Here is a 23,512-nt window from a genome sequence, read left to right as displayed (position 1 = left end):
TACAAATATGCTAATTTTGTAAGTATTGGGCTTTCAGCAACTTTCCTGATTTTATCAAGTCCTTAATTTATCTGCCTAATAGGCACAATAATTCTTGCTATGTAATGTTATTGTCAGGATTGAATGGAACAATGAGTTAAAGCCCCTTGGAGCAGAAAGGTCCCCACTATCATAATTCTGTCAGTTGTCACTCACTTTCTCTGATCCCCCATGTAATCTTATTTGCAAAAAGGCAAATTCGATTTGAAATAGCTTCTTGTTGTTTGATGTCTGTTAGAGTTTTGGTGAGAATTCAATGACCATGAAGGCAAAAGCAATTGGTAAATACAGAGCCATAGAGTAGAAATCTCAAGATGATCAGTTGTTTTTGCTAGGTTCAAGGTGATTTTGTTTTGTACCTGGAATTCACTTGCTCCAGGTTGACTGGAAAAAAAAACCAAAAACAAAACAAAACAAAACAAAAAAACCAAAAACTGTCCTGAGTAAAAAGTAAGAAGGAAGCAAACTGTATTTTTCCAATCCTTTAAACCTTGAGTGTTTGCATTTAAGCTTGAGAACCAGAACGATTCCTTCATCCCGTAGGGCTGGCATTGGCAATCATTTCCTATAAAGATTCAGTTAGAAAATACCATAGGCCTGTGGGTCGTGTCGTCTTTGTTACAACTTATCCACTCTTCCATTATAGCAAAAAAGCTGCTATAGACAACGCACAGACCAGTGTGTGTTCCAATAAAATTTTACTGACAAAATCAGGTGATGAGCTGGTTTATCGTGTAGGCCAAAGTCTCTGGATACTAGTTGTACAATAATGCTGACATGATGATATTCTGCAAAGTATTAAAGTGCTTTTGAGTAAATCTAAAGAGTGATGGGTTCTCCCCACCCCCTGACTCCAGGAATGAAGAACTCGAACAAGGGCCTAATTGGAAAACTATGTAAATTATTCAAGTAATATAAATGGCAAATTAGATTATTGAGAATACGAACAGTCTGGTTAAATTTTTGGTTTGTCCATTTACAGTAATCGTATTAACTGGACTGTCATCTCAGAACAACTTCCCAGAGTTTTTTAGATAAACCCTGGAGTGGACAAATTTTCCTTGACGGATAAATCATCATCTTCAGCTTTTTCTTTTTTATGGGAAGAGCCCACTTTAGAAAGTTTGAGAACATCTAGAACAAAGCAATGGGAATCATTAAAGCCGTGAAAAGAAATTGTGAAGAGTGCTCACAGTAATTATGATTCTTCAACATGAAAAAGAGAAAATGAAGTCTTGAAACATGGTGAGTTATTATGTCGGCCTAATATCTTCCAAGATCCCTTCTCTGAGTGTTCACCTCCCAACCCCCACATTCTTTTTCTTTTAGAAGGGGATCTACTGAATTTAATGGGACACAGGCTGTTCAAGTGACCCTAAGAAAAGTTTTGTTCTTTAGAAAAATCATTAGATACTAGTAATCACCCAGAAAAAAAAAAATAATTTTCTTCTACAAATGAGGAAATTGAGTCCCATAGAAGGTTAGCAGCTTTTCAAAACACCCAGTTATCTGGTGACTGAGCTGCACCCAGAAATTGAGAAGCCCAGCTCCAAAGCCAGTAGCCTCTGTGATGTGTCTCAGCAACTCCCCAAATCTGTATATTAATGAATGATTTACAACTTATAGAATGTTTGCTCTATTTAATGTTTTTCTTGATTCTCACATCAGTTCTGTAAGGTAGGTGGCCTTGTGTGCTGAGTTTTAATTGATGTTTTACCACTAACATCAGAGGTTACATTTTTAAGGGCAAAATTTAACCTCTCCAAATTTCCATTTCCATTATTGAACACAGTTAAACCTACCCTGTTACAAGAAACAGAAGTAACAAGGCATGCAAACATGCTGTATGAAACTAGAAAGTGCTGTTCAAAGCAGGGTTGTTATTTCTCTTTTACAAACATTCCGAGACTCAGAGAAATGTAGTGAACTTGTCCAGGGTTGGGAGGATAAAAAGTGATGTCATGTGAACCTGTCTCTGGCTGCCCTCCTTCTTTGTCCGGTGCGCTTTCCACTCTAATCATGGTACCTCCTCCTGCGAGCAGGTCTGGGACATAAATGCAGAGGGCAAGGTCAGTGTACTGCGGGCTGCTGGATGTGAAATACCCCTGATCTGGGCTCCGTGTTCCCTGATTCTCATAGATTCTTTCCTCACACTGTATATGTATGCTCATTTATCTAAAGGAAGAAAAGAGAAAGAGAGATTGGAAAGGAAAAAAAAAAGGAAAGGAAAGGACAAGAAAGGAAAAGAAAGGAAGAAAGGAGAAGGAAGGAGAGAAAGACCTCTTTGAAGATTAATCTTACATATAGGACTCAGTTCCCTCAATAAATCTGCAGAGAGTTTAGTTGGGGGTACCTACCACCAAGGCCAGGCAGTCCTAGGCCAGCACCACCCAGAAATGTACAGCTCCCACAGGAGGGAATACTGAACAGAGCCGTCAGCATCTCCATTTTCCTAAGGATATGTCAAAGATGCCAAGAGTGCATTACAAACATCATTTCGGGCCTTGGGCTGGACTTGTGGTTTATTGGAAAGACAATAAGAGGGATTTGGAGTCAGACAGGCCAGAAGAGTAATTACAGCTTTGTCATCGCCACCTGACATGAGACTTCAGACTCTGGGTCTGTGTAATGAACATGAGCATTATACAGATCCAGATTATTTGGGAGTTAAATGAGATAACATCTCTAAATTGCAAGACACTGTGCCAGACACATTGTCAACATGAACATAACACTATTGTGGACTTGTTACATGCTAGACATTATTTTAAGTGCTTCACATGATCAACAAATTCAACACACAGAAACCCATGAATTAGGTTAATATTCCCCTTCCACAATGGAGGAGCAGATCCATGAAGAAGTTGAGTGAATTGACAGCATCACACAGTTCAGGAGTATTGGAACCAAGCTTGGATCTCAGGCTGTCTGACTCCAGATCCCTGGGTTTTTCTTTAATTTTTATTGTTTACTGAGGCATAATTGACATTCAGTAAACTGACTCTTAAAAGTGTAGAGTTTGATAAGTTTTCCGTTTGTTAAAAAAAAAAAAATTAAACTTTTATTTTTGTGGGTACGTAGTAGGTGTATCTATTTATGGGGTCCATGAGCTGTTTTGATACAGGCATGCAATGTGAAATAACCATGTCTTGCAGAATGAGTTATCTATCACCTCAAGCATTTATCCTTTGTGTTACAAACAGTCCAACTTTATTTCTAAATGTACAATTTAAAAATACAATTTTAAATATGTAATTACTATTGACTATAGTCACCTGATTGTGCTATCAAATAGTAGGTTTTATTTATTCTTTCTTTTTTCTGTACCCATTAAGCATCTGTGACACTACCACCCCAGCCTCTTACTACCCCTCCCAGGCTCTGGCCACCATCCTTCTATTCTCTATGTTCATGAGTTCAAGGTCTCACAAGTAAATGACAACACGTGATGTTTGTCTTTCTGTGCCAGGCTTATTTCACTTAATGACCCCCAGTTCCATCCACTTTGTTGCAAATGATGGCTCTCATTCTTATCTATGGCTGAATAGTACTCTATTGTATATACAGCTAGTGCTCGACTGACGACCACGGTCGGGATCGCGGAACGTTGTAACACAGATTGGTCGTAAGTTGAGTAGGCTATATGTACAGTTGAAATGGTGCACGCGGAGATGGTAGTGCTGCTGGAAGCTGGTCCACACTGTTGTACGCCCAGCTGGGCAACATTTGCGCTGCCAGACGCGGAGCAGTCGTGGCTAGCGATTGTGGTTGTAAAGTCGAATGGTCGTAGTTGCATAGGTCGTAAGTCGATCAATACTTGTATGTACGTTTTCTTTATACATTCATTTGACATATGCACATACCTGTGAGACCACCACCACAATTGAGTTGATGGCAACATACCAACTCCCATGCTCCTTTGTCATCTCTTCTACTTGCCTATCCCAGGAAACCACTAATTTTTGTGACTTTCTGACTCTGTAGATTCATTGACATCTTCTAGAATTTTGTATAAATGGAGGCATTTAGTGTGTACCTTTTTTATCTGATTTCTTTCATTTAGCATAATTACTTTAGGGTACATTCATAGGATAGCCATAGTATATTCTTTTTTATTGTTTAGTAGTAGTTCGTTGTATGAATACAGCCACAGTTGGTTTATCCATTTACCTGTTGATGGGCACATGGCTGTTTCCAGTTTTTGGCTATTCTAGTTACAGCTGCTGTAAACATGACTATACATGTGTTTATACAGACATTTATCTTCCATGTTTTTAATCACAAAACTACCATAATGCCTGTCTGTGTTTGAAGTGAGTTTGATAAACCTTAAGATAAGTAAAAAATGATGGCTTAGCATGACATTCTTTTCTTGAAATAGTACATTGTTTAAGAGAGAATCCTGTAGGTACCTGCTCTTGTTTCTGCCTTGGAGTAATGGCGGAAAAGAAAGAAGCTCTTGCATACTCCATGCTCACATGTGGAAACCTTTCTGGGGTAGGGAGAGAGTAAAAGGACAAAGTGGCTGGGTTACTGGCATTCGATTTGCTGGAAAGCAAAGCTCAGTCTACCTGTCACGTTTTTAACCTGATGTGTTTTCAGAGCAGTTATTGGTGATGAATGACTGGTCCCAACTGCATTACCTGCCAAAAGTTAACATGAAAGCTCCAGTTACGCAGGCAGGAAATGAGATCTCCGGCTGTTCCCAGAGTCAGTGAGACAATCCGACTTCATCCATTGCATTTCAGAGAACTAAAATTTCATCTGCTGCTTCTAAGCATTTATTTGGGGTGAACCCACATTACTTTAAGTGCAACCCATCAGTCAGGCTGTTTATAAACTACACAGTGGCTAATAGGGACGGAAAACCAATAGAGGAGTTCTCAGAAATCACAGATAATCCCAAGATGGAAGAACGCGTTAGACAGCACTGCACGTGTGTGGAATAAAGAAATGGGTCACTTGGGTTAAAACTCGGCCCAGCAGAGGACACAGGGACTTGATACGTTTCCATGACGGAAGTGATAAACTAATTAGTCCAGATAGCAGGAAGAGACAAGAGGTTGCTTCCCAAAGCAGGAAATGAAATGTTCTTGGAGATTTAAAGAAAAAACAAAAGTAGGGATCTTATGGCAGTTGGTTTTTGATATTTTGTTTTTTAAGTTGTCCTCTCCTGTAGGATTCACAGGCACTAATATGACACAAATAAGATGGACGGGGTGTCTAGAGGGCAGAACAGAAAATTAACTGTGGCCACAAAAATCACATCTCATGGAAGGAATAAGAGAGAACAGCCTGCAGAGAACTAGGCTGTGAGGAGCCTGCTGTGTTGATGCTGGAATTGAGCAGAGGAGTTCTGCGTTAGCAATTCTCATTGCTTACGGGGCCAGCGATTCCAGTGGATCTTGAGACATTGTTTCCAGTATTTCTGGCTTAGAGACTTTTCAGAATAAATAGGCAATTAATTCTTATTTCAGACTTATCTTGCAGTCTGCTTCCTATGGCACCATTAACTATTGTCTGTGGTGATAACCACAGATGTCAAGTCAATTTGAAGAAGAAAATTTGGATAGTTCTCAACAGTGATGAACCATTCTGTGTTTGATTTTTCTTAAGATGGTTATGACTGGTGACATTGACAGACAAAAATGACCAAGATTGTAGTACTTACCTACAGATAGGAGTAGCAGATGGGAGTTATGGTCATCCCAAATTATGTCCGTGTTCTAGCGGACCTCTGGCTGACCTCCTTTTCGGTAACCCTAAGTCATTCTAATACCAAAGGATTTTATCTTAGCAAACCTTTATGAAGAACCTATTTGTGTAGGCAATACAGAGATGGAAGGCACCGACACATGAGTGGGCTCCAGGAATAGGTTCAATGTGAGTAACAGCTTCAGTAGGAAGCAGAATTCACTTCAACTGAAAGATTTCAATGCAGGGATCACATGCAGAGGAATTGGCAGGGTAAGAGAGCAAATAGAGATAGGGTAGCATTCAAAGACATAGCACAGCAGGTGGCCTGACAAAAGCTATGGTCATGGAAGGACATGGCATCTGCCACAGATGCTCAGCTACAGAAGGAGCAGGGCAGGGATAGCCCCAGCACTTTTCCTTCTCTTCGTGCCTTACTTCACCCTTCAGTCTCTTGCTGATACATCTCATTCACCAACCATCAGCAAGGTGTATGCAGGCATCGGCTTCCTTGGCCTCAGAGCGGGGCAGAGAAAGAAGAGACTTAGGATGTGAGAGGTAGACTAACTATAGGAGAACCTGTCCAGCCTCCCCTTTTTGCCACTCAACATCTTTTCTTGCTTTTTATTAAGTAAAGAAGCAGTTGCCCCCAAAAGAGAGGAGAAAGTCTCACCAGCTACCATATTTTCACAGGATGATGTCAATTCACTCACATATTTCCCTGAAATTTAATGGACACTTCTGTAATTTTTTAATTTAAAGTAGGTAGAACAGGTGGGAAAAATCAAGTGACATGAAATGTGCATGGTTTCTATAGTTATCATTTATGTGGCTAGTCCCAAGACCCATGTTAATTATTGTAGCTCTCCTCTGACAGCTGCCATTCTTTACCTTCATCCTCTGCCATCAACTCAAGATTCTTTGCTTGGCAATGTTCCATGACTTCATGATGGAAGGATCTAAGTTCTCAGTTGTTGAGGATTTATCAGGTTGCTGTAGTTTTCTATTTATTATTAAACTTTGAAGTACTAACAGAGAGCTCAGTGAATCTCCTGTGTTCCAGGCCTTGTCCTCTGTGCTCCTATTAAACAACTGTGTATTTCTCATTGGGTTTCTCTTACTGGTTTTATACATCTGGAAGCCACCTGAAAGCAAGCTTAGGAGATACAGTCTGCAAGTGTCAGCCTCTTGGACCGCAGAACAGACCACAGGAGGGAGGAAAATGCAGAATATCCAGAACAAATTACCTCAGTGCTGGGATAGGATTGACCTGGGTCATGATTCTGCAAAGAAGGAGTCTGAGCTTAGATCTGGTTAGAAATTCAAAGGTTCTATCTGAAGGGCTTAATGATTTATGCTCTCTTGTGCCCATGCTGCTGACCCCCACCTATCAGACCTTTATATCAAGTTACCATTGTCTCACAATAAACTCATCATTATAAAAATAGCTTCATTTGTCACACACCAACTATAATGCTACATCCTTTAATAAACTGTAATGGGCATATATTAAGTGGTCACACTTTGCCAAAGGTTTTCACATACATTCCTGTAAATTGATGTTTCAAATAAATCTGTCTGTGATTGTCTGATCAGCTTTTTAGATAAGGAACTGAGACTTAGAGAAATTAAGTAGCTTGCCCTAAAAAAGCAAGTGGTAAAAGGCAAAGAGAAGATTGAAATCCAGACAATCTGATTTAAAAACTATGTTTTTATCACCTACTTTATGCTGTCTCCTGTAATTTCACTACAATCCTGCAAAGGGATGATTATTTTCATTTTATGGGCAGGGAAACAGATGGAGAGAGGTCCAGTAACTCTCCTAAGTCACATAGTTAGTTAGGAGAAGAGGCTGGGGACCCATCCTATTCCAAAATCCATGTTCTTTGCATTCTATACAACTTTAGTTTACTCCGAAGAGCAAGTGAATAGATACAGGGAGAGAAGTGAGTGAAGAAGCATTTGCAGGATCCAGTGGTGCAGTAATGACTACATGGCAATGATTTCGTGGTGAGGGATAGTACACCCAGTAAGGTAGGGCTGGGGTGGAGCCAGTATCGGATCCAGAAGAAGGAGCAGATGAGCTTGGAATAAGGAAAAGAGGTGTTGGAAGGTTTTGCATCCAGTGGCAGGTCACATTTCTTTTGCCATAAAAAAAGCATTTCGTGAATTCTAAATTCAGTGGCAGATTTTTTTTTTTTCAAAACAGAATTAAAAAGAAACATCCGTAAAACAAATCTCGTTTTAATCTACATCTTTGCCTCCACTCTCTCCACACATACAAAAAGAAATAGAGCAGTGCAGTTCTGTTGGTGAGTTGCCATGGAGACAGCTTCCACGTGATATCCAGCCATGACTCACCACTGCAGGAGTCTCCAAACTTAATTATTTATTAATAGGCTTTTACCAGGGCAGCCTCCAGAGGTGGAACATCTTGTTACCAAGGCTGGGACGGTGGTGAGAAACGGAGGCAGAAAACACTATGCAATTACAAAGAATTAATTAGAACCTCTGTAAATGCACTGGCAAACATGCCTTACGAGTAAATGTGGTGGGATTTGAGGCTACTCAGGTGTCTGGGGAAGAAAAAGCGAAAATGAGCAGTAGTTCTCCAATGATTCTTTCTCCTGTGACACTGAAAGAGTCCCTTGCACTGTTCCTTCCATGAACTAGTTATTCAAGATGGATTAGTAACCTACAAATTCCAGGAAACAAATAATTTATACTAAAAAATGTGTATTTATAAACATATATAAATGTGTGTAACATACATATATGTATATATATACATACATACATATATATATATATATATTCAATCTTTGTATACCTCTCCAAGATAGCATAATCAAAGTGACCTAGCTAAACTGATTATTTAATTAATAAGTGGGGTGCTTAGAAATGACATCAGTTATATTAGAGCAAGGTCTTGCTGGGAAACAAGTGATTCCTGAGATACCTATTTACATGATTGCGTATTAATCTTTTCCTTTACACTTAAAGCTAGTGAATGCAAATGGAACAGAAAAAGCAGGAAGGTGGTTGATTAGCCAACTAATTAATTATTGGTTCATCTATTCTTTCATCCATTCAACTGCAGAGCTATTTATTCATTCTTCTGTACTTACCAGGAATCCAGTACTATTTGAATATCACATGGTGCTTGACCCATGGATGTCTCAGTCTAGTGAAAGACATGGGACATGTACACAGGTCACTACATTCATGGTAAATGATTATTAATTATCTTAAGGGATGGATAGGTGGGAGGGAGTAAAAAATGAAAAGATAAACATGGCACAATAAAGTTTCCAGAATGAATAGTGATGCTTTGTGTCTGAGATGAAATTTATTGTCCACTGATGTTCCTTCCAGCTCTTAAGATCTCTCTGAATCTGTGTCAAGTAGTCAACTGATTTTGATGTTGGGTTATGTGAATAGCACACAAAATCTCTCAGTCTCATTGTTTAGTTTTCTTACATTTATTGCTGTGTGGCATATCTGTCTGCCATAATGAAACTATGAAGGATCCAATGGGGATAATACAGTCTGCCTTTCACCAATCTGAAGTTTAAACTTCCACTCCAAGTTAGGGCATAATTATTTGACAGTTAGTTTTCTTACATATTTGAGTGTAGGCTGTGAAAAAAGACATGCAGAGAGAGCACTCTAGCATTTTAAAGCTGGAAAAACCTTATAGGACATGAAATGAGTAAAAGCTGCTGTGTCTTGGTTGTTATATGCCAGTTGTTTTTCTTATATTAGCTTTAATCCCCAAAACACTGCAGGTTAAGTATGGCCAGTCAAAATTTTTTATCAGTGAGGAATTTAGACTTGGAAATATGAATTAACAGAACCAATATCCAGAGCCAGTTAGGGAAGCTGGTTTGTGTTGAACCTCAAAACCAGCATTTCTTTGACTGGACACTGATGCAATCTAGCTTCAACTCCCTAGTTTCATAGATAGGGAAATTAAGACTCAGAAATAGGACATATCCTCATAGTCATTCCTGATTACAAGGTTTTAATTAATGAGAAACAATTTGCTAAATTGTTATGTTTTCTAAAATTCATAACCAATGTCAAAATTAACAGTAAGCCTTTAAAATAATTCTCATCGAAGTCAGGAATGCTACAAGGATTCACGCACTCACAACCTGTATTTAACATTGATCCAAATTTTAGCAATGGAAATGAGAGAAGGAAAAATTAGGTAGAGTTACAAGAAATAGAGAGGAGGGAAAGTTCATAATTAATTCTTTGATGAAATCAAATGGAACAATTAAAAATTCTAATAAAGCAAACATTAGAATTTGAAACACTGGTTGTTTTCAAATTATATATTCAAAAGCAACAGCTATGAAAATACAAGCAAACCAGAGTAGCCCAAACAATTTTGAAAAAGAAGAACAGAGTTAGACGACTCCACTTCCTGACTTAAAAATTTACACAGTTGTAGTAAATGTGTACTGGCATAATAAGAGTCACACAGGTCAAAATAATAAAATGGAGAGTTTCGAAGTAAACTCTTATTTAGAGCCAACTGACTTTGGTCAAGGGTGCTAGGACAATTGAGTGGGGTAAAGAATAGTCTTTCCAACTAAAGATACTAAAATGACTGTATGTCAATTGGAAAAGAATGAAGTTGGTCTACTGCCTTGCAACAGACAACAATTAACTCAAAAATAAATCTGAATGATATATTAAAAAGAGAAGACCCTAATAATATTTAAAAAGTTTAAAACAGGCAAAATTTATATGAGAAAAATTATAGAATACTCCTGAAGCAGAGTTGAATGAACACAAAGTCATGACATATTCCTGGAAGGAACATTCAACATCATTAAAATATATTATTTATAAGTTAATATATAGATATCATGGGACCAAATTAAAAGGAAAAAAATTTATATATATATATTTTCTGGAGCCAGACAAGTTAATTATAAAGTACATTTGCAAGAACAAAAAGCAAAAATAGCTAAAATCTCTCTGATTAAAACACTGTGAACAGAACTAGTAATAGACTTACTTACATACAAAAATTGAATTTATAATACCATAACATTTCATACTAGTAGGGGAAAGATGAACTTCTTGATGAATGGTAATGGAATATATGAATAACGAAATAAAAAAGGAAAATTGGTCTATTCCTCATCCCATATTCCAAAAAAGAATTCAAAATGAGTCAAAGATTTAAGTGTGAAAAACAAAAACTACCATATACTGAAATAAAATATGGAATAATTTTTTTATTATCTAGAAATGGGAATACTTTTTCTAATAATGACTGGAAAATTCAGATTCAGCGTGTGAAAACTTGAGATAAATAAATATATATAAATGCTTATAATTATATGTGACATAACCTATTTAATACATATATATGTTCTATCATACTGTGATATATTATGAATTTATAGTGTGATGTAAATATATATGATATTTTATATGTATAATTTTTGCAAGTACCAAAAAAGTCTGTAACTTACTTGCAAAACACACCAGAAGAGTCAGTAATTTTAAAAAGAACCAAAAACATGAGAAACAAGACAAATAGGCAAGATATATATAGACATTGATTTACAGAAAGTAAAAAAAGAAACAGTCTTTAACTTATGAAAAGACATTCAACTTCACTTATAGTAAGAAAAATAACATTGAAAAATGACACTGAAATGCCATTACATTCCTCCCAGAGTGCCAAAATCCAAAAAGTTGACAAACACATTATTTATTAAACTTCAAAGATATACACATTCTTGTAGAGTAGCAATGGATATATTAAATTATACAAGAAATAGGGTAATAGCTAGCAAAATTATATATGCATATAATATATGCTTGTATATTGACCCATTGGCTCAGCAATTTTGCTTCTATTAATTGTCACAATTATACATTGTAAAAGTACAAAAAGACATATTCCCAAAGATGTTCATTACAGCACTGTTTGTCATAGTAGAAGACTATGTACCCAAGTGTCCATCTATAGGGGACTAGTTAAATAAACTATGAGTGTTCACTTCTGTGGCATGTATACTAAAACAGGAGCAATACAGAAAAGATCAGCATGCCTCCTGCGCTAGGATGGCACTCAAATTCGTGAAGTGTTCATGCTTTTTTAAAAACATTGAACGCTAAGCAAAGCCATCATGTTTATGGCAACCTGTTTAGGGCTTGGTTTTGTTTTGGCACTAGCTGAATGCAAAGGGTCTTGTTTAATTTTAAGCCTAAGTATAGAGGATCATAGGGGAGAGGGACTCTTGTGTTCTCAGCCTCCTGAATACTTAACATAATTTAATTAAAACAGAAAAGAAAAGAAAAGTAAGCTTGCACTACAATTCCCAGACAGCTAAGTGTAGCCCTCAGAGCTTAGCCCAAGGTAGAATCTAAATCACACCATGTCAAGACTGTGTATATAAAGAAAAAAATTAATGGTGTGTGGCCAATTATCATTATATTTTTTTCAAAGACTATGTCTCACACGGTTGTCTATTATTAGACAGTTTAAAGAAACCAGGGATTTAAAAAAAAAATTTAATTTGTATTGATTTAGGGGTACAAGTGCTGTTTTGCCACATGTATATATTGCATAGTATTAAGTCTGGACTTGCATTGTTACCATCAGCTGAATAGTATTCATTGTGCCCATTAAGTAATTTCTTATTCCTAGCACCCCCGACCCTCCCACCTTTCCTAGTCTTCAAGGTCTATTATGTCCATATGTACACATTATTTAGTTTCCACTTATAAGTGAGAATATGTGTTTAAGACACTAAATCATTGGTTTCTTTACATGCTTAAAGTCACTTCGTGGTTTGTTGTTACCTTTTAACCTTCTGTGTGTGCTCTGGAAACAGTGGGTTCTGGGTCCCCCTTTGTGCTTCATGAGGCCAAGCACAGGTGTCTCATCACCCAGCATGGCTAACCAGAGAAGGTTCTGCAACAGGCTCTGCCTTTTTGAGAAACCTTGCAGGGTGAACAGGCCAGCAGGGATGCCCTCCTATATGTTCTGCTTTCTTAAAGGGTACAGTTTTGTTTTGTTTTTGTAAAAGGAAGAAAAGAAAGAGAATACAAAAGTGTACTGATGAATCATGAGCTTTAAAAAAGGGTCTTGATAGTCAGGGTCTGGATGAGATTATATGGCCCACACATATAATCCCAGCACCTTGGGAGACCAGGACGGGAGGCTAGTTTTAGGCCAGGGGTTTGAGACCAGTATGGGTAACATAGTGAGACACTGTTTCTACAAAAAGTTAAAAAAATAAAAATTAGCTGGGAGTGACATGTGAGATCAGGGTGTGGTGGTGGGTGACTGTAGTCCCAGATACTCTAAGCTTAGTCAGGAGTATCTTGAGCCCAGGAGTTCGAGTCCAGACTGGGCCACATAGTGACCATCCCGTCTTTACAAAAAATAAATAAAATAAAATAAAAAAGGATCTTGAGAAATTGGCTGGGCAAAGTGAATTTACAGTAACATTTTTCTTTGCTGGAGTGAGGTAGCAGCTCTCCTCTGTAGCTGAAAATTGTTTAAGTTGGGGGTGGAGGACAAAGAATGCCTCTAAGTTTGCTTTTAAAAATAATCACTTAGAAACATGAGCTGTGTGTTGGAAGTGCCCTGATTTCAATCCACACTTAAAAATGGTGCAGAATCCTAGAGGGGTTTAAATATACATAAATATGTAGTTTGAAATTATTTGCTTTACTGTTGACATTGTAGATCACTATAATTTCAAGAAGCGGCATTATAAATAAATAAAATGATGCCCTTTAGGATGCTTTCTGTTTTTTAGATCTGAACTTGAATTCGTATGATCAAAAATCATGCTTTTTTGAAAGAAGCACATGTCTAGTCTGTCCTTTTAAACTAATTGTTCTCTTAAATAAGCTATGATATAGATCAAATCATTACCAGGTAACTTCTAAAACACATCTGTTTAAGAGTATTGTTTTACAAATATATGCTACAGATTTTTTAAATGCTGCATACAAATGAAAAGCTGCTAAATGTTTTGAAATCTGTTTTGTCAAAAGCAAATTAGCTAAAAGATTTATTTAGCTAATAAATCATACAAACAAATTTGTATGATTCAATAAAAGAAAACACCAGGTATAAAAAAAAATAAACTAAACTATGAATACATAATGAAGTATTATGCTAGTGTGTAATTAAAAATATATTTTTATGCTGCTGCTCTTACGTGATCCTTGGGATGTATTATTAAGTAAAAATAAACAATAAAACTATTGGAAACATTTTTGTATAATATGGCACAACATTTAATTGAGAAAGGACAAATATGTATTTTATATCACATATACATACATATATACATATGAATACATATATACATATAAATATATATTAAAGGATATATATACATAAATCATTTAAAGTAGCTATATATGTAATGTCAAAGGACATATATACATATAAATCCTTTACTTAAAAATGGAAGAAAAAACATTTTGTGATTTCTTAAAATACAGAATAGTAGAGACAGGATTGAAGTTACACTTTTCTAATACATTTTGTTTTGTAGGTTTGACTTTAATACCATGTAAATGAAAACGGTTTTGAAACAAAATTACGTAACGCATAAAAAGGAATTGCTAATAATTAAAAGAAAAACAACCTTGAATTGAGTTGTTGGAAACATGATACAAAGAGAAACTGTTTCAAATAACTTTAAAATGTAGTAATTTTATTGCATGTCCTAATGGAGTAAATGCAGAAGATAACAATAATTAAAACCAAAAACCAAAAACAAACAAAAAACAAACACACCCAAGCTTATTATCAGTTCTGTGTGTGTACAGAAAATAATTATGTGAATAAACAAAGATTTTTAGTGTTAAAGAAGAGATCAAATCTAAAATGGAATAAGATATGACAAGAAGTATAATCCCACATTTGAATGAAAATATCAGTATGAACTCATTCTGTATTTTTTTGGCAGGAAAAAATACTTGAAATTATGACTAGAGCAATAGCAATGAGCACCCCTAATGCTCAGATCATGAATTTAATCACAACATTAATCAGGGATCCCTGAAGATATGACTGATTCCTGATTTAAGTAGAAAATGAGTCTGGATCATTGAAAGCATGAAAATTACAAAAGACGTTGGAGTTTGATTCAAAATGATTTAGATAAAATTTGAAGGGGCTTCCACTGTCCAAAAATGGAAACTTTGAGTGTCAATAAAGATATTAAAACACAGCCATATTTAAAAATTCATCAGTTTATAATATCAAAAAACAAAACACAAAAACGCCACTATTGCTTGCTTTGGAGAACTAGAAAATCAACTAACTCATCAAAACTGATAAGCAAGAAAAGGGTTAATGGCCAAATGTATGATCATTAATAGTAAAAAAAAAATTGAAAAAATATTGTGATAAAGTATTTGCACTCTCTGATAATAAAATTTTATAGAACATTTAAACTATATGGCATTAGCACAATAATAATAGAGTGATAAAATACACATCCAAGTATATCTATTATTCATATTATAAAGTTAGCATTCATATTGTTGACAAAGTGTTAGATTGTTTAGAAAGTACTTCATACAGTTAGTTAACTATTTGAAGAACTACCTTTCATTCTTAGCCTATACCATAACAACATCAATTTTAGATAAAATGAAGGGAATGCAGAAGTCGAAGAAAGAGAAAAGGAAAGGAAAGAGGGTAAAGAAGGAAAAGAGAGTGGAAAAGAGGAAAGTGAAGGGTTAAAGAGAGCAGTGTGAAAAATAAAAAAAAGTCCGGTATTAGAGCGAGTCAGGACTTCCTCGGCAAATGCCTCAAGAAAAAAGAAAAAAATAAAATATTCAATAAAATGAACTCCAGAATCAGATTGTCTAATTTTAAATACCAGGCTCTATCACATAATAATTGGTATGCAACTTGGGAAAGACACTGAACCTCTCTATGCCTCAGTTTCTCCACTGAAATAAGGATAATTATCATATGCATTCTAGAGGTGGTTTAAAGATTAAATAAAATTGCATGTGTTAAAAATTTAGTACAATCTGAAATCTATTAAACTACATAAATGTAGGCTATTACTGAATACACTTTAAAAATTTGCATGTTAAAAACTTTAAGCAGCCGGGCGCGGTGGCTCAAGCCTGTAATCCCAGCACTTTGGGAGGCCGAGGCGGGTGGATCACGAGGTCGATAGATCGAGACCATCCTGGTCAACATGGTGAAACCCCGTCTCTACTAAAGATACAAAAAATTAGCTGGGCATGGTGGCGCGTGCCTGTAATCCCAGCTACTCAGGAGGCTGAGGCAGGAGAATTGCCTGAACCCAGGAGGCGGAGGTTGCGGTGAGCCGAGATCGCGCCATTGCACTCCAGCCTGGGTAACAAGAGCGAAACTCCATCTCAAAAAAAAAAAAAACAACTTTAAGCAATAAATACAAATGACAAACTGAGAAAATAACATGTAAATGTATGTAAAGATAAAAAGCTAATAAAATTATAACTATAAAATAAATACACAAAGGAGAAAAAAGATTAGTAATTTATAAAATAAGAAATATCAATGACAAGACTTGAAAAAATTCAACTAATTAAAATCAAAACAAAAAAATTAAAATTAGATACTTATTGTCTATTTGGGAAAAAAACTGAAGATTCAGTGTTAGTTAAATTATACTAAAACTGCTAATCTCTTACACTACTGGGACAAGTATATCATTAAATCTCTGAAGGGTAACTTGCAGGTGTGCGTCAAGTCTAAATTTATGTTAAGAAAATGCTTAGGAAATTAATATTCAAAAATATTTCTTATACTATTATTTGTAATAGTAAAAACCCAGGGTCAACCAATGTATCCATTGTATCCAAAGATATGTGACTGGTCAAATTCATTTTGATATTTTGAAGAACTATTAATGACATGTGTATGCTGTATTATAAAGTTTTAAAAAACAGGTCACAAATAATGCTTTCACCATGATACCGATTTTGAATAAATATATAGTGGTAACTTTATTCTTTTTACATGTGCATTTTAAAACTTGTCTACTGTGAAAACATTTATTTTGTAATTTGAAAAAAATTATTTAAAACTTCCCAAAGTTTGAAAAATAAGTTATTAGAATTATACTAACTTACCATGAGTTGGTAGTGATGTTTTTCTTACAGGTAAATAATAGTGCTTATAGCTATGATGCCTGGAGTCTCTCAAGGACTATAATGAGGAAAAAGTCCAACTTGACTGGCAGATTCTTATGAGATTTTATTGACCATGGTGTTCCTCCTATATGACATCTTAAGCTGATCTAAGAAGGAATAAATTCTGAGGAAGGTTTACATGGAGTGAGCTTTTCTAAACATTGCAACATCTTTCTCAATCTTCATCTCAGCCTGGTAAATACCTATCACCTTCACAACTGACATCTCATAGTAAGCACAGAGAAGACTATTTTCAAGAAAGTGGGGGCAGTGGACTTGTTGATTTCAAAATCATCCCCAGTTCAGAGTTGCTCAACGTTCAAGGTCCTATCTAGTAATTATGTATTCTGTTTATGGGGTCTTGGCTTTTAGAACATTTCTCCTACTCATTGGTAATGTATGCAGGAGATTTTCCCATACTTTATCCAGTATTCACATTTCATAAGATTAATAGCATTACTGCATAAATCTTATATATCAAATAGGGAATACATGAAGAAGTTGAATCTATTTAACTGTATCCTAACATTAAAAACAGACGGTAAAATATTCTAAGGTAAGTGGGGATGAAGTTCTATCATATGTAGACTCTCTTCATTGGTAAGAAAATATAGAATGTTGAAAAGGATTACAAGCTAAGGCAAATATCTTACCTATTAAGCTAATTGTCCAGCCTTGCTCACTGTCAGTCACTCTCCAGTGTGCTCTGCTATGGGCAGAAAGCTGGCTTAGTGACACCAAGCCAAGGGAATGACTAACCAAATTTATTTTCTGATTAGACAAGTTTAAATATTGTGTTTCTCTACACTGATTATTGTTTCAACAAGTATTTGCTGATCAGCTACCATATGCCAGTCACTGATTCGTTTATGGGAGACACTACAGATCTTCAGAATTAACATCTTAGAGATGATCTTTTGGCATGAATGAAAGGAATTTCTAAATGTTTAAATCAGGAATCAGCAAACTACAACTTGCAGGCCAAATTTAGCTTTTCTACCTGTTCTTGTTAATAAAATTTAGCAAAACACAGCTGTAGTCATTCATTTGTATATGATCTATGACTGTTTACATGCTACAGTGGTGGTTTAGTTGCAACAGAGACCTTATGTAATGCAAAGCCTAAAATATTTATTGTTTGGTCTTTCATAGAAAAAGTTTGCTGACCTTGGTTTAGATAACACTAAAATCTCATGTTTCCCTATAAACTTCCATGATTCATTCACCCCAGTCTATTCTTCAAACAACATCCAGAGTCATCCTTTTTATATGAAAGTAGGATAATATTACTCTGCTCTTAAAAATGACAATGACTTTTCATGCTTTCACAATGAACACTACATTCTTACACGATCCTTCTCTCTCTCTCTCTCTCTCTCTCTCTCTCTCTCTCTCTCTCTCTCTCTCTCTCTCTTGGTTGCTGTAACTGAATACCCAAGGCTAGATAATTTTTTAAGAAAATAAATTCACTTCTTACAGTTCTGGAGGCTAAGAAGTCCCAGTTCAAGGGACTGTATCTGATGAGGGCCCTCTTGCTGATGAGGACTCTCAGCAGAGTCCTGAGACAGCACTGAATATCACATGGTCAGGGGTCAAGAGCAGGCCTGCTCTGGTCTCTCTCTCTCATCTTGTAAAGCTTATGTCTCAGAGACCCCTACCACCAATTAACCTATGAATTTGGGGATTAAGTTTCCAACACATGAAATTTGAGGGACATATTTACACCTTAGAAACCTTCAAAGCCCAGCTTGTTTCAGTCGTGGTGGCTTCCTTTCAATTCCTTGAGCAGATCACTATCTTTATAAACTTTTTCTTTAATCTTTTCCCACTTAAATCTTAGTCTACTGAACTCATTCTTTATTCTTGGCTTAAATTTCACTTCTCAGGGAAGATTTCACAGCCATGTTATTTACAGTAATTGTTATTACACCCCTTCCCTGCCCTGTTATTTTCTCTTGTACTCTTATTTTCTTTTACGGCATATCTTAAAATTTGTTTGCAGATACTCATTTATGGGTTTATATGATGCCTGTTTATATCACTAAACAATAAACTCAGAGTAATAATTATATTAGTTTTCTTCACTAAGTACCCTAAACCTAGGATACAGGTATCCTGGGCCTTATTAGTTATGTCATAAATTTTTTTGAATGAAGAACATAGGTGTATATTATTATGTCAGTTCAGTGGAAGTAGACTTTTTTTATGGAAGCAGGAAAATGGCAGATGAGTTCACATTTTTTGAATAAATCAAATAATAGAAGAGGTTCTAATACAGTACTCAGAAAACTTGTCTAGATCTTCTGAATGATGATTGCTGAAATAAAAAGTAACAAATAAATTGGTTGAGAAGATAGTCACTGCTGAGACCTAAACTTATAACCTGGAACACTGTTTAGAAGAAACATCTCAAATGACACAGAGATTTGAAAAACATAAGATAACAGATAAGAGAACTGGAGAATAAATCTCAGAGACTAAAAGTACAAATAATAGGATTTTAGGTGGAGAAAAAAAAAGACAGGCAGTAAGTCCCTATATAAAAATATCCCTGAGGGATATAAGTAGGGCAAATTAAAATGACATAAGTTCCAGTCAGATATGGTGAGAAAAGACACACACACTTAAGTTCATTCTAATAACATTGTAGAGTTCCAGTGATAAAGAGAAAATCTTACAAACTTTCAGAAACAAAGCAAAAAGGACTTGTATTACTTGACCTGGGCTACCATGACGGAATGCCAGAGTGGTTGGCTTAAACAACATGAATTTATTTCCTCACAGTTCTGGTGGCCAGGAGTTCAAGATCAAAGTGTCAGGAGAGATGGTTTCTGGGAGGCCTCTTTCTGGCTTGGAGACAGCTCTGTCCTCACATTGCCTTTCCTCTGAGTGTACAAGCAAAGAGAGAGGGGGAGACACACACACACACACACACACACACACACACACACACACACACACAGAGAGAGAGAGAGAGAGAGAGAGAGAGAGAGAGAGACATCTGCCATCTTTTTCTCTAATCAGTCCTGTTTCATTATGACTACATCTTAATGACCTTGTTTAACCTCAGTTACCTCCCAAAAGGCCCTGTCTCCAAATGTATTGCATTGGAATTTGGGCTTCAACACATAAAATTTGGTGGGACACAATTTAGTACATAACAATGCTTATACTGGAAAGGTAATGAGACTGCCGTTGCTCTGATTGTCTACAAGGCTAGAAGCTAGATGAGTTTTGGATAACATTTGAAGATTACTGAGAGGAAGGGCTACAAGTAAACCATTCTGTGCCTAGTCAAGTTATTATTTGTCTCTCAGGAGTAAAGGAAATATACTTGCAAAGACATTAGGATTCAAAGAATAGATCACTCAGTCCATCACAAGAAAATACTCAGTGACGGAACTCCAACAAACAGATCCATCATAATAGAAATCTCAAGGTAAGAAAAATGGAGGAAGAGAGAAACATGTGGTGAGCAGTGAACCCTGGTTTACACATATAAATCTAAATGGATGGTGACAGACTTTCTGGTAATGTGAAATAGAACAATAATATGGTTTATTAAAATAAAAGGAGCATCTGCAAGGAAATTATAATGACTTAGATCTGAACATAATTAGCTCAGTGAAAACTGAGTTGGATGGTAGTTGGGAGGAAAAGGGAAGAAGTATTCTAAAAATGTCATCTGTGTGAGAGTTGAACAGTGGCAAGAAAGAAAGAAGAAGGAAAAGATAAAAGTATTGTAAGATTTCATCTCATAGAGGGCTAAGGAGATGAAGTAAATAGAATATTTGGTATAGGAAAGAGTTGGAATCATATTAGTAAATACATAGGATCTGATTATGAGTCCTTGAAAAGGGAAAGTGATCATTTAGAATATAAAGTATGTTCTACAGCTTCTAAATTTAAAAGTCGAGAAATGAAATAAATACTAGCTACAGCAAATTGATGAAAAACAAGCCAAAACCAGAAAAATTAAAAAGGAAATCACTAAAGATATTAGGTAGTAAATATAAAGATAGCAGGAATAAAATTAATATATGAATTTAGGAATGAATTAAATTCTTCCACTAGAAACAAGGGATTGGTAGAGTTAAAAATTGGATGAAAATGTGCTATTTATTTAAAAAGACGTATTTAAGGCATCTTTAAAATTAAAAACATAAGAGATAAAGAGAGATATTAGGTAAATGAGAACAAAACTAACTGCAGAAGTGACAATTATATTTCACCTAATATAATCTAGGTGAAATGTATTATTAAAAGCATCAAACAGAGAGGCATAATATAATGACTGGAGATGTAGCTAATGTTGACGATACTTCTATTATAAACCTCTATGTACTAAATAACAGCTATATGTATATATTTATTAGAAAATCAGGGAGAATTTGATAAGCCTTCAATATAGGAGAACATTTCACTATACTTATTTTGAAATTAGATAAAAATAAGGACATGAGGGAAATTAATAATTATATTCAATAATGTAGGCCCATATATGCCTAAAAGAAATAATAATTTTCTGTAAGTTCATGAAACACTTACATAAATTGAGCTGAACCTGATTATCAAGAAAATTTGATAGGCCATATGCTCTGATTAAAAATGTAAAATTCAGATTACCAGAATGATGTCAACCACCTGGAAACTGAGAAACAATTCCAACAGATAACTGGAATAGATACTTTTTAAATCAAAAAGAAGATCCAAATGACAATATAGGCTATCCAGAAAGCAATGAAAAGTATATTTAACAAAACTATAAAACAGCATTTTGATGAATTTTTAAAATAAAATCCAAGTTAGAATCTAAATTACTCATCTCATGATTTGAGAAACAGAACATCCAAAACAACACAACCAAAACAAAAGACTAGAAGAATTTCTTTTTAAAAGTAGATATTAATCAAAATTAGTGCTAAAGTAACAAAAAGGCTGTAGACATTAAAACAGGTATGTTTGAAAAATTATAAAATAACTCCTGAGCCTGATGAGATACCTAAAAGAAGAAATAGGAGTTTGAGGAGGAGAAGGAAGAGGAAGAATGAGGGGAAAAATAAAATACATGATTAAGATTGAGAAAAAGTATTATCACAAACACACTGGTCGAGAAAAGATTAAAAGGATAAGAGAATACATGACAAATATTTGAAATCCTAATAGAATGGATTATTTTTTAGAAAAATATGTTATTAAAATGTATCCCGAAAGAAGTGACAACTTAAAATGGTCAGCTGCTATAAAATATGACTAAACAATTATGTATCTCATGCTGAAAAGGTCACCAAAATGGTTCAGAGCAAAATTCTAGCTCATCTTTAGGGAAAAGACAATTAAAATATTATACAACTGTTAGGCACCACCAAAAAGATGAACATTTTTCCCAAATCATTTTAAGAAACCTTCTTAGCTTTACTTGCAAAATTCAAATACATCCATTTTTTAAAAGAAAGTATCAACAATAAAAATAATTAAATAGTAATACGTGCTAAAACATGCATGATCTCATAAACGTTATGTCAAGTGAAAGAAGCAAGACATAGAGACCACATAGTGTATGATTTATGTACATAAAATGTCTTGTTTCTGTAGACACAGAAAACAGATTAGTGGTGGCCTGGAACTGGAGGTAGGAACAGAAATTGCCTACACATGGGCACATCTTTTCAAGGTGATGGAAACTGGATTGTGATGATGGTTGTATAACTATAAGTTTACTAAAAGTCATTCAGTTGTATACATAAAATGGGTGAATTTTATAGTATATAAATTGCATTTCAGTAAGGCTCTTTTTTTTTTTTTTGGAGACAGGGTTTCACTCTGTCACCCAGGCTGGAGTACGATGGCATGAACATAGCTCACTGCAGCCTTGACTTCATGGGTTTCAGTTATCCTCTCACCTCCGCCTTCCAGGAAGCTGGGACTATATATGCATGCCACCACAGCCAGCTAATTTTTAAATTTCTTGTGGAGATGGGGTGTTCACCATGTTATCCAAACTGTTCTTGAACCCCTGAGTTCAAGTGATCTGCCCTCCCTGGCCACCCAAAGTGCTGAGATTTACAGGCGTGAGAGCCACTTCACTCGGCCTAAAGTTCCTTCTTAAAGTAAAGGAATACTAGATAAAGTAAATCAAGAATATTATTTATAAATACATATGCAAAAAGTCTGAAATATAAACTATTAGATTTTAGGAAGATATTGTAGAAAGCTGTGTCATACTATGAAGACGTAGCATGTCTTTCAGGAAAGCAAATGAAACAATTCATTAGCTATTCTTTATAAAACAAAATGGGTTGAATTAATTTACACTCCCACCAACAGTGTAAAAGTGTTCCTGTTTCTCCACATCCTCTCCAGCATCTGTCGTTTCCAGATTTTTTAATGATCGCCATTCTAACTGGTGTGAGATGGTATCTCAATGTAGTTTTGATTTGCATTTCTCTAATGACCAGTGATGATGAGCATTTTTTCATATGTTTGTTGGCCTCCTGTATGTCTTCTTTTGTAAGGTGTCTGTTCATATCCTTTGCCCATTTTTGAATGGGCTTGCTTGTTTTTTTCTTGTAGATCTGTTTTA

The 23,512-nt window shown here is 35.5% G+C and overlaps 1 long non-coding RNA gene and 1 other non-coding gene across 3 annotated transcripts in view; both read left to right on the top strand.

The window, feature by feature from the left end:
• LOC141584483 (uncharacterized) overlaps window positions 1–23,512 on the top strand; it is a 238,991-nt gene that overhangs the window by 15,898 nt on the left and 199,581 nt on the right. The window lies entirely within an intron of this gene.
• LOC120368285 (U6 spliceosomal RNA) lies at window positions 11,755–11,861 on the top strand. The gene has a single exon (XR_005582470.1). It is a non-coding gene; the product is annotated as a U6 spliceosomal RNA (small nuclear RNA).

Source organism: Saimiri boliviensis, chromosome 5 (assembly GCF_048565385.1).
Source record: "Saimiri boliviensis isolate mSaiBol1 chromosome 5, mSaiBol1.pri, whole genome shotgun sequence".
NCBI lineage: Eukaryota > Metazoa > Chordata > Mammalia > Primates > Cebidae > Saimiri > Saimiri boliviensis.
The sequence above is the reverse complement of the archived record's forward strand: the minus strand, read 5'-3'. Positions and strand labels throughout refer to the sequence as shown.